The sequence below is a fragment of the Erinaceus europaeus genome, chromosome 2 (genome assembly GCF_950295315.1).
Source record: "Erinaceus europaeus chromosome 2, mEriEur2.1, whole genome shotgun sequence".
Taxonomy (NCBI): domain Eukaryota; kingdom Metazoa; phylum Chordata; class Mammalia; order Eulipotyphla; family Erinaceidae; genus Erinaceus; species Erinaceus europaeus.
The window spans coordinates 164,961,560-164,974,751 of NC_080163.1; positions in this window are offsets into that span (position 1 = coordinate 164,961,560).

The window sequence follows — 13,192 nt, forward strand, 5'->3', positions numbered from 1 at the left end:
AAGAAAGGAAATACGTACGATAGGGGGTAGGGAGAAGGAAGAAGCGCACACCAGCGATGACTAAACCAGATGTCACAGAGAAAAGGGGGGAAGACCAAACCAATATCCTGGAGGCAGGGGTGTGCCCAGCCAACAGTGGACATGCAAAAAGAACACATAGCAAGCAGCACAAGGGAACCCAATGTGATAATAAAAACAGAAGGCTTCACAAGCAGTATCCAGAAGCATACCAACAATTCCCCCTTTTCTTTTTAACTAATGGCCATAGTATCAGGAATGTGGGGGGAACAGAAACCTGTACAGGCATTTTCAAAAAAAAACTGGCACAAGACATGGAGGAACAAGTAAGAGAGCAGCAAGAACCAGTGTGATGCTAAGGGAAGGCCTGAGGGGGCGTTTCTTGCCTCTGTGGGCAAGGCCTATCAGGCTAAAGAACATTTCCTGCCTCTGTGGGCATCTCTTGCCTCTGGGGGCGCTTCATGCCTCAACAGGCATTTCCTGCCTCTGTGGGCTTCTCTTGCCTCTAGGGGCGTAAAATGCCTCAATGGGCGTTTATTACCTCTGTGGGCTTCTCTTGCCTCTGGGGGCGTAAAATGCCTCAACAGGCGTTTCCTACCTCTGTGGGCATTACCTACCAAGGAGGGGTGTGTGTCTGTCCTATAGAGTCCCAAGGCAGCTGGATGCAGTCAGTCTTTGAGACACCCAGCAGCGTAAAGGGAGCTGCTGTAGAGTTGTGTCCCAGTCAGTCCGATAGAAGTGCCAGTCCAAAGTAGATGGCTAGGGGAAGAACTGCCAGGGGATGAAATGTTTCGTGTCTATCTCCATGGGGAAGGTGACCCACTGGAATTTCACTTTTCTGTAGAGAGTGAGCTTTGGAATCTATGAATCCTTTTCTTCAGGTCGTGCCAAGTCACATCATTGGTTTTGGGGGGGTGCGTTGTCCAGCGGTGGCCTCTTGCCCAACTTCACCTCTAGGAAGTGCAGAGGTGCGATCACTGCATGGAAGTCTGTGTATTCTAGCTCCTCTGCCATCAGAGCCAAGCTGGGGATCTTGGCCAGAGGGTCCAGTCCTCGCAGGGAGCCTGTGGTCACCGCGGGGTTTGGGATATGACCAAGTATCATAGCAGGAGGGTGGGAGAGGGAGCCGTGTAGAAGGCATGGGCCAAGGCACCCAGGGCGGGTGATGGGTTGCAGCCCTGCTCCCAGAAGCCAAGCAGCACAGAGGGAGCCCACGCCCAGCGTCCCACGTCCCACAGTGGCATGCAGGCTCTGGCGGGGTGGGGGGTGGCAGGCAGAAACCAAAGTGTGGCCCAGAACGAAATGTTCCAGAGACAGAGAAACTGTCTCATGAAGAAAGAGTAAAGGCTTTTGGAAACCTCTCCATAAGTAGAAAGGCAGGCCATGGCAGCTTTACTTATCTGGTCTCCTTCATGTGTGTGAAGCCAAGATTCTTGTCCCTGTTCTTCGGGCGCCATTTGTCATTTTTGCTGGGCTGGCATCGTGGGCAGGAGACAGAGACGACCAGAGACTTATGGCTGAGCTGAGAACGCAGTTCAATGTTTATTCACGAGCAGGGATGCAGTTCAACAAACTAATCTAATCTAATCACAACCCAATTCTGTCCTGCATCTCTCTCCTCCAGCTGAAGAGTCAGAAACAAAGGAAATACGTATGATGGAGGCAGGGAGAAGGAAGAAGCGCAAACCAGCAAAGACTAAACCAAATGTCCCAGAGGCAGGAGGGGAAGACCAAACCAATATCCCGGAGGCAGGGGTGTGCCCAGTCAACAGTGGACGTGCAAACAGAACACATAGGAAGCAACACAAGGGAACCCAATGTGATGATAAAAACAGAAGGCTTCACAAGCAGAATCCAGAAGCATACCAACAATGGGAGGAGTTTTCCCTAAGCTCTACCAATCCACAGTCCCACAACAGATGATCTCTAAAAGGTTGTTTTCTTTTGTTTTTTTACCAGAGTTGCCTACCTCTGGCTTCGTTTGGGACAGTGCTTTGAACCTCAACCTCAGGCATGCAAAGCCTCCATCTTGAAGTCTTCTGTTCCTTCCATACCCACAGACTGGTGCTTTTTTCTGAAATCTATCATTTAGCTTCACATGAATTTATGAATATCTGTGGCGGTTGTTATGATGTCTTCCCTGTCATTTACAATTCTATTTATTTGAGTCTTTTTTTTTTTTGTGAGTCAGGCTGTTTAATTTTTCAAAGATCCAACATTTGGCTTCATTAATCTTTTGTATGGTTCTCTTATTTTTGACACTACTTATTTCTGCCTTAAGTTTTGCTGTTTCTGTTGCTTTAGTGTTTCTTTGTTTCTCTTTTTCTCAGTCTTTAAATCGTGTTGTCAGGTTGTTTACTGGAGCTTATTTTATTTATTTATTTTTTGGTCCCCTGATGTGTGCTTGTATGCCTATGAATTTCCCTCAAAGTAGTGCTTTAAAATATAAAAGTAGTGCCTAAATTTTTTGGCCTCCAGGGTTATTGCTGGGGTCAGTGCGTGCACCATGAATTCACTGCTCCTGGAGGCCATCTGCCCCCCTTTGTTGCCCCCTTGTTGTGGTTATTACCCTTGTTTTAGTTATTTGTTGTATAGGACAGAGAGAAATGGAGAGAGAAGGGGAAGACAGAGAGAAGGAGAGAAAGACACCTGCATACCTGCTTCACTGCCTGTGAAACGACTCCCCTGCAGGTGTGGAGCAGGGGGCCCGAACCGGGATACCTATGCTGGTCCTTGTACTTTGTGCCACTTGAGCTTAACCTGCTGTACTACTGCCCGACCCCCTGTGTCCTAAAATTTTGATAGATTGTGTCTTCATTTTCATTTGTTTCTAGGAACCTTTGAATTTCTTTCTTGAGTTCCTCAATGTGTTAAGCAGTGTGTTGTTTAGTGTCCATATTTTGTGACTTTTACTGATTTTCCGTTTGTTGTTAAGTGTTAATTTAATTTCACTGTGGTCTGGGAAGGTGCTTGGATGATTTCAGTGCTCTAGACTTTGCTGATACTATCTTTGTGTCCTAAGGATATGGTCTGTCCTTGATTTCCTGTGTGGGTTCAGAAAGAAAGTATATTCCAGTTTTTTGGAGTGAAGAACTCTAAAAATATCCAGAAGGTCTAGTCTGTCTATCTCTTCAATTAATTCTGTTTCTTTGTTCATTCTCTGCCTAGATGATCTTTTAAGTGTGAGAGTGGTGTGTTGAAGTCTCCTACTACCACTGTGTTACTATAGATGTTTTCTTTGTAGTTCTTTCGATGCGTTTGATGTATTTAAATGGATCCTCATTGGGGTTTGGTGCCTGCACTATGAATCCACTGCTCTTGATGGCCATTTTTTCCCTTTTGTAGCCCTTGTTGTTTTTATTGGTGTTGTAGTTACTATTATTGTTGTCTTTGTTGTTGGATAGGACAGAGAGAAATTGAGAGAGGAGGGGAATACAGAGAGGGGCAAAGAAAGATAGACACCTGCAGACCTGCTTCACCACCTGTGAAGTGACTCCCCTTGCAGGTAGGCAGCCAAGGGCTCTAACCAGGATCCTTCCGCTGTCCTTGTGCTTTGTGCCATATGTGTTTATCCCGTTGCACTACTGCCCGCCCCTGTATTTTTTTTCCTCTTCTTTCCCACTCTCTCTTAAATGTATACTTGATAGCTGATTTTTGTGATTGTCTATTCTTTTTTTTTGTCTTTGGAGGAAGAATTTTGCTTGGCTAACTGATTTTGTTTGAATAGCACTAATATACACTTCTGTTGCTGTTGTATTTGCTGAGGTTTGCGATTTCATTTGTGAGAGGACTTTGGTTTCTTGTGGCTTTTTCTCACAAAATAGAGTAACTGAATAGCCAGGACACAAAACACCCCCCCCCCAAAAATGGCTAAATCAAAAACAGATAAATCAGCTACAACAATAAATAAGGACAGGAGCCCAGAACAAATTCCAAGTAAGCTAGAAGCAACCAAAATAGAAGAAAATTTCCAAACATTAAATGATGCATTAAACACATGAATGAGAAAAGCTTTTGAGGAAAATACCATCAGTAATAGGGAAATTGGAGTTCCAGTGGCGCAATGGGTTAGCGTGCGGTACTTATACAGAAATAGGGGAATAATCATTGAGACCCTGAAAGAAAACATGAACTATCTCAAGGTAATTAGAGAACTGAAAGCTGAAATACATGAGGTAGAAGTCCAGCTAGCAGAACAAGCTAATACTGTAACAGAATGAGGTTTTTAAAAAAAACAGGGTTAACTGAAGAAAGAAGCTGAGGGAAGGGAAAGCAAAATAATAGTAGCAGAAAACAGAATTAGCCAGACCAAGGATGAGTTAGAGAAAACTGAAAAATAAGAAAGAATTCAAAGAGCTAAAAGAGAAAGGGAAACACCGAAAACAACAACAGACACATATTGGGCAACCTTAAAAGAGGCAACACACACATAATTGGCCTACCAGAGCAAGAAAGAAAGAAAGAAAGAAAGAAAGGGGAAGATAGCATCCAAGAAGAAACAATAGAAGAAAACTTCCCCATACTAAACAACAAAAGGACATTAAGATACAAGAATCTCAGAGAGTCCTAACAGAATGAACCCAGACCTGAAAGCACCAAGACACATCATAGTTACAATTGGAAGAAATAAGGGTAAAAAAAAAAAAAGGATCCTGAAGGTTGTAAGAGAAAAACAAAAATTCAAATACAGAGGAAAACCCTTTAGACTATCAGGAGACTTCTCTCAGATTCTAAAAGCCAGAAGAGAATGGCAAGATATCTACTGAACTCTCAATGAAAGAGAGTTTCAACCAAGAATAGTATAACCTGTTAGACTGTCATGCAGAGTAGACAGAGGGATAAAAACCTTCTCAGGCAATCAGCAGTTAAAGGAGGCAACTATCATCAAACCTACCCAGAAAGAGGTTGTAAAAGCTCTCCAATACACATTAACAGCAACTTCTCTCAAAAAAAAAAAAAAAAAAAAAACTTGCCAAATATCAGAACACGCAAAAAAGTGTTGAATAGGTAGTTGGGCTGTAGTGCAGCAGGTTAAGCGCAGGTGGCACAAAGCACAATAACCAGCATAAGGATCCCAGTTCAAGCCCGGCTCCCCATCTGCGGAGGAGTCGCTTCACAAGTGGTGAAGCAGGCCTGCAGGTGTCTATCTTTCTCTTCCCTTCTCTGCCTTCCCCTCCTCTCTCCATTTCTCTCTGTCCTATCCAACAATGACGACAACAATAATAACTACAACAATAAAAAACAACAACAAGGGCAACAAAAGGGAATAAATATTAAAAATAAATAAAAACATTTTTTAAAATATTTTATTTTATTTATTTATTCCCTTTTGTTGCCCTTGTTGTTTTATTGTTGTAGTTATTATTGTTGTTGTCATCGTTGTTGGATAGGACAGAGAGAAATGGAGAGAGGAGGGGAAGACAGAGAGGAGGAGAGAAAGATAGACACCTGCAGACCTGCTTCACCGCCAGTGAAGCGACTCCCCTGCAGGTGGGGACCCGGGGTTCGAACCGGGATCCTTATGCCGGTCCTTGTGCTTTGTGCCACCTGCGCTTAACCCGCTGCGCTACAGCCCGACTCCCCAAAACATTTTTTAAAAGTGTTGAATAATGGCACTTAAACCCATAGTATCAATACATGTCAATGGCTTATATTTACCCTTTAACAGTCAGAATAACAGGATGGACTAGTAAATATAACCCAACCATATGCTTTCTGCAGGAATCCCACCTAATTCAACAATAAAAACACAAACATAAAAACAATAAGGGCAACAACAACAACAACAATGCATGTTCCTTCCAAGATTGAGAGCACAGCCAGTCATCAGTTAATGCAAAATAAAGAAATAAATGCCTTCAGAGAAAATCCTGGAGACTTTGCACTAAAATATCATTATTCCTACTATGCAGGAAGATCTCACTTAATAAAATGCAGGATGCTGGGTGGGTCTGAGCCCTTCTCCGTGTGAGGGTGATGGTGGGCTGCAGTCCCCGCCCCTGGCCTGCCCCTTGGGCCCAGAGCAGAGTCCCCAATGCCCTTCGTGTGGGTCACACACCTGACTCTTGGTCATCCTCACCCGGTGACAACCTTTCCCTCCATCCACAGCCTCCAGTGACCACACCAGCAGGGCCCAGGACAGAAGCGTATCCATAGCCAGGCATGCGCAGTGCTGGGAGACTTGAGCCCAGAGAAGAGGCCTCAGACAGGTAGGCAGACAGGCTTCTCCTGCCCAGGAGAGCCCACCTGGCTCTGTCCAGTTTGCAGATGTGGCAGTGCTAATTCATGTGCTTGAACTGCTGTCTCCTTAGTATCCTGCCTGTGAACAACCAGACCAGTGAGGTCAGTGAACCTGCTGGAGGAAACCTGCGGGGACTGCTGTTTTCCCTGAAGTGACTCCAGGAAGGCAGGGCCTCAGTCTGCTGGGGGAGGAAGCCTCTCGGCCATGTGGCAGATGGGCACTGAGATGTTGTGGAAAACAGAAAGCTTAGTCCTTGAGGAAAGAAGCTGCTGGCAGCGGGTTCCTTTTTGGTGGCAGGAGCACTGAGCTGGATGGTTGAGGACTGAGGTGAATTTGGGCAGTTGGGCGAGAACGGCCTTTGAGAGTCACAGGCAGCAGATGCAGAGGCTGCAGAGCAGGAAACTGGAGGGTGTGAGAAGAGACAACTGAAATCCCCAGGGCAGTGTGAAGGGGTGGGCTGAAAGGGGGTTTTGGTGGGGTTGTCCTTGTGCCTGGGCAGTGGCTCAGCAGTAAGGGCCCTGGGCTTGCCTTTGTGACACTGAACTTGAATGCATGAGGTCTTGGTTTCTGTGCCAGCAATGCTGGTGTGAGAGATGAGTGGTGCTCTCTCCCTGTCCTATAAAATACAAGGGGGGGGGGATGGCATCTGGAAATGGTGCGTTCATAGTCCAGGCACCAAGCCCCAGCGATAATCCTGGTTAGAAAAAATAACTTGCTTAAAAAATTAAAAATAGGGTACAGGCAGTGGTGCACTGGGTTAAGCACACATATAACCATGTGTAAGGATCTGGGTTCGAGCCCCACTCCTCACCTGGATAGAGAAAGTTTCATGAGCGATGAAGATATTTTTCTCTCTCCCTTTCTATCTACCCTTCTCTTTCAATTTCAATCTGTCCTCTCAAATAAACAAAAAACAGAAAAAATTAGTTGCAAGGAGCCATGGATTCCTAGTGTTGGCAGGGAGCCCAGCGATAACCCTGGTAGCAAAAAAATAAATAAAAAGAATAAATTAAAAATAAAATAAAATGTTTAGGCTCAATTTGTGGCATATATATTAGACATCTTGTAGTTTTCACCACATTTACAGTGACATGTGGAACACTTCAGTTCTGTCATATTGTGACAATGTTGTGACCTCAGGTTTTCTGTAATGAGAGAGTTGATAGACATCAGACTAGATGATTTGCTTGATGCTGCTTTGCCAAGATTTATGGGGGATTTTGGAACATTATGACATATAGAAAATGTTTACTTGATGTTGCTGATATAATCTTTAGTTCTTTCCTAATGAAAAACAAAAGAATTCTGGGGCCAGGTAGTGGTGTTCCTGATTGAGTGCACATGTTATGATGTGGAAGGATCCAGGTTCAAGACTCCAGTCTCCACCTGCAGAGGGAAAGCTTTATGAGTGGTGAAGCAGTATGGCAGGTGTCTCTCTTCCTATCACACTTCACTCTCAATTTCTGGCTCTTTCTATCCATTAAATAAAGATAATAATTAAAAATTAAAAAAGACAATTCCTTCCAACAGTTTGCTTTATAGCATGTAGCAGCTCCCTATCAGTCATAGAGAAAAATAGAGGAGAATTAGAAATTCCTGTAAGCTCACTGATAACTTTTCTTGGGTCTTACTTAGAAACATTGCTCAGCTCTGCCTGATAGTTTAAACATGTAAGTAGAGTTTTCCTTCATCAGTCTTCAGTGCATATAATTTAACTCTGATCTAAATTGCATAGAGTAGAAATAAGAAGATGTGAAGTCTAATCATTTAGTAATCACAGTGGCATTTTTGGTGCAGAGGAATAAGGTGTGGTGTCGGGAAATACTAGCACCACACAAGCACTAAGGATTGCCAACTGACTACCCTGATACACAGGGTGCTCTCTCCTGGTCTTTTAAGCTCATATACTTCTTTTTATTTTATATTTTAAATAAATATTAATTTGTTCCCTTTTGTTGCCCTTTTTGTTTTATTGTTGTCCTTATTGATGCCGTTTGTTGTTGGATAGGACAGAGTGAAATGGAGACAGAAGCAGAAGACAGAGAGCGGGAGAGAAAGATAGACACCTGCAGACCTGCTTCACCTCTTTTGAAGCGACTCCAAGGATCCTTACACTGGTTCTTGTGCTTTGCGCCATGTGTGCTTAACCTGCTGTGCCACTGCCCAGTTCCCTTAGGCTCATATTCTAGGAGAACAGGTACATTGACTTGATCCACCTCAGGGATACTGAAACACTCTAGTCAACTTTAAAAAGAGTCCAATTTTGTTTTGTGGGCTGGGTGTTGTGCAGTAGTAGAGTACAGGACTTGTGAGCATGACATTCTAAATTAGATTCTAACACGATATGAATCAGATTAAAGCACTGATCCTCTTTTCTTAAATAAATTAAAAATACAATTATTAATTAGAAATTGATTTTATCTGTTTGTAGGAATAATTATACCCATCAAAAGTGCTAAATTGTCATATTCCTCTGTTTTAAGCTCCCTTATTTATGACAGTACATGAAAAATCAGATATTTATTAAATTGCATGCCTAAGCTAGAAATTGACTTGTGAGAATTTCCCTATAAGCTTAATGGCATTGGGTTCAGTCTTCATGGAATAAAAAGGCAGTATGATGAAACTAGGTATCTGCATCAGCATCTTAATGTGTTCTTACTCCTGGAAACAGCTAGAGAACTAGAAAGTTTGTGCTGCTTTCACCACCAAACATACTCAACCCTGCCCTTTGTGTGTGTTCAGGTTTAATGTATTTCACATGCATTAACCTCTTTACATATTAGTGCCACATTGTAGTATAGTAACAACCCCTTTCTTTTTTTGTTTGTTTCTTTTTTTAATATTTATTTTTATTATTCCCTTTTGTTGCCCTTTTTGTTTTATTGTTGTAGTTATTATTGATGTTGTTGTAGTTGGACGGGAAAGAGAGAAATGGAGAGAGAAGGGGAGAAAGGTAGACACTGCAGACCTGCTTCACCACTTGTGAAGCTATTCCTCTGCAGGTGGGGAGCCGGGGGCTCGAACCGGGATCCTTACACAGGTCCTTGCGCTTTGCGCCAAGTGCGCTTAACCTGCTGCGCTACTGGCCGACTCCCAACAACCCCTTTCTTTGTCTGAAAGTTATTTTATCTACAAAATCTTACTTCTTTGCTTAATAACTGTCTATCCATCTAGCTGGTGTTATAAAGTAACTTGAACATGTGGAGTGTTTTATTATGTCACTTCTTTATCAGTAATGCTACTACTAAGACAAAGTAAGTGTGGATCACTTGTTAAAAATATCCCCCTGGAAGTTAGGCAGTAGCACAGAGGGTTAAGCTCAGGTGGCGCAAGGCACAAATACCAGTGTAAGGATCCTGGTTCAAGCCCTGGGCTTCCCACCTGCAGGGGAGTAGCTTCACAGGCAGTGAAGCAGGTTTGCAGGTGTCTCTTTCTCTCTCCTCCTCTCTGTCTTCCCCTCCTATCTCCATTTCTATCCAGCAATGACTGCAACAATAACTATTAAAAAAAAACATCTAGGGCAACAAAGGAATAAATAAATAAGTAAATAAATAAATAAAATATCCCTCTGAGCTTTCCTATAGCGGTTGCTTAGAGACAGAACAGAAGCTTTTGCCAAAGGCTACTTCTAGGTAGGATCTTCCTGGGTGGAGGTCTACTCCTAGACACCTGGGCATTATAGTGGACTAAGCTGTTTGAATTGCTGTGTCAAGGTGTGTCATGTTCTGAAAGGGAAGGACTGTCACCTCTCAGTGTGGATAAATCCTCTCAGTTTTCTTCTATTGTGATAGTAAGATTTTTTTTTGGAAATATTGAGGTGAAAACATAATAAAACCAACCTATGACAAACCCACAGTTAGTATGGTGGAAGAGAAGTCACACACTCACCATTTGCAGATAGTATGATAGTATTCATAGAAAAACCTAAAGAATCCAGCAGTAAGCTTTTGGAAATTATCAAGTAATATAGTAAGATGTCAGGCTACAAAATTAACATATAAAAGTCAGTGGCATACCTCTATGGAAACACTAAATTAACAGAAGAAGAAATCAATCCCTTTTACTATAGCAGTAAGAACAATAAAATATGTAGGAATAAACCTAACAAAGGAAGTGAAAGATTTGTATACTTAAAATTATGAGTCACTATTCAAGGAAGTAGAAAAATAATAGGAAGAATTAGCATCATCAAAATGAATATGTTATCCAGGACCAAGTACAGTTTATTTTTATTTTTAAAAGTTTTTTATAATCTTTATTACTGCATAGAGACAGAGAGAAATTGAGAGGGGAGGGGGATGTAGAGTGGGAGACAGAGACAGAGAGACACCCTCAGCCATGTTTCACCACCTGTGAAGCTTGCTCCCTGCAGGTGGGGGCCAGGAGCTTGAACCTGTGTCCTTGTGCACTGTAATGTGTGCTCTCAACTGGCTGTGCCATCACCCTGCCGTTCATTTTTAATACTTTGAGGAACTTCCATTTGCTTTATCTAGAGCCTGGACCAGTTTACATATCTCTGCATAAGGGAATCTTTTTTTTCATACCCTCACCAATAACTGCTGTTTCTAGTCTTTTTGATGTTGGGGATTTGGTAGTGTGATTTTACTTATTTATTAAATTTATTTTAATAAATAAGTGGAGATATGAAGAGAAAGATATGAAGAGAGAAAGACTGCTCAGGTCTGGCTTATGAAGGTGATAAGGACATGAAACTTAGACCTTGAATCCTCAAAATATCAAATATCAGTCTTTTTTATAACCATTATGCCATCTCCCCTATTCAAGATTTTAAAAAATAGTAATTAAATGAAAAAAGTGATCTATTTCTGATTTTATTTTACATGTGTTAAGGATCAGAATAATGAAGCTATAGACATTTCCTTAGGTGATCTTAATTATTTTAAATGAACAATATCATTTGACCTAAAAAATAATTGAGATGTAGTTGTAGTCTTACTTTGTTTGATTTATAGTACCCTTCATTCTCATTATTTGCCCGAGATAGCTCAGATTCAAAATGAAGTATCTTATGCCTTATAAGTTACATACAGACATGCACAAAAACCCACAGTTACCTATAAGATGTATGTAAATTTTCTACCATAAGAAAAATCAAAATAATTGTGGAGTTTGGGGCTGTTGGGTTGGGTTATCTTCTGCCTTATAAGTTACATACACACATGCACAAAAATCCATAGATACCTATAAGATGTATGTGAAATTACCACTTTACAAAAAATCAAAATAATTGTGGAGTTTGGAGCTGATGGGTTGGGTTATGTTCTGCCTTATAAGTTACATACACACATGCACAAAAATCCATAGATAGCTATAAGATGTATGTGAATTTATCACCTTATGAAAAATCAAAATAATTGTGGAATTTGGGGCTGTTGGCTATTTGGCTGTTGGCCAAGACTAAAGTTGTTCAGTTTAGGAAATTTTTTCCCCCAGTGCTAAGAGAGGAGCTGCCGCTGGAGGGCACTTAGCACTTTTTTTTTGTTGTTTGACAATTAAAAAAATATCAGAGTCTAGTTTCCTTGCCTTTCTTTTAAAGAGAAGACATTTTTTACCCCTCCTCCAGAGTTATTGCTGGGCTTGGTGCCTGCACCATGAATCCACCACTCCTGGAGGCCATTTTTTTCCCACTTTTTTGTTGTCCTTGTTGTAGCCTCATTGTGGTTATTATTATTACCATTGTTGATGTTGTTCATTGTTGGACAGGAAAGAGAGAAATGGAGAGAGGAGGGGAAGACAAAAAGGGGGAGAGAATGATAGACACCTGCCTCACTGCCTGTGAAGCAACTCCCCTGCAGGTGGGGAGCCGGGGGCTTGAACTGGGATCTTTATGCTGGTCCTTGCACTTTGCGCCACCTGTGCTTAACCCACTGCACCACCACCCGACCCCCAGAGAGAAGACATTTTACCAACAGTACAGATACAGTTATCTTCTCATTCAACTGCATGAGTTTGACCTCAGGTTATTTACCACTTTTGTCTCTAGTCTTTGCAGTCCATAGGACTCAGCTCTTCTAAACACCCCCCCTGGGAGCCCCAGTGATTTCACCTACAGGTTATTTAGGAAACCGGAGTCTATGTATCTGCTGCTTTCTGACTTGAACTGACTTGTCTTCAGCACTCAGATAATTAATAAAGGAATGCTGCCTCAGGTGTTACTGTGAGTCTGGTTTTGAGAGGCTTCCTTGTGCCCGTATGAATGAGATACTCTTTCTAGAGAGCTTACACAACAAGATTTCTTTCACTGCCCACGATGACATCTTTGGATTGATCCCAAATCTTTCCTGTATCCTAAAATTTTCTATTTCTCCCACCTTGAATATATGTGGATATATATATAGATAGATAGATATAGATTAGATATAGATATAGATATATCCAGGGTTATTGCTGGGGCTCGGTGCCTGCGCTATGAATCCACTGCTTCTGGAGACCATTCCCCACATTTTTGCTGCCTTTGTTGATGCCCTTGTTGTTGGTATTTTTATTGTTGCCATTGCTATTGTTGTTGCTGCTGCACAGGACAGAGAGAAATCAAGAAAGGAGGGGAAGATAGAGAGGGGGAGAGAAAGACAGATACCTGAAGACCTACTTCCCTGACTGTGAAGCAACTCCCCTATAAATGGGGAGCTGGGGGCTTGAACTGGGGTCCTTACGCAAGTCCTTATGTTTCATACCATGTGTGCTTAACCCACTGCAATGCTACAGCCTAGCTCTCTATTTTCTAGTTTTAAGGTCTTCCTTGCAAGGATATAGGTATGCTTACATGCTGTTTTTACAATTAGTGCTCAATTTAAAAATATAAAATGTCTGAATTTAAAATGAATTTTCAATTTAAAACTCATCCCTGGAGATGAATAATAATTGTATTTATATACTATTTGCACTTGTGTTTCATTTGGCTCTTACTCT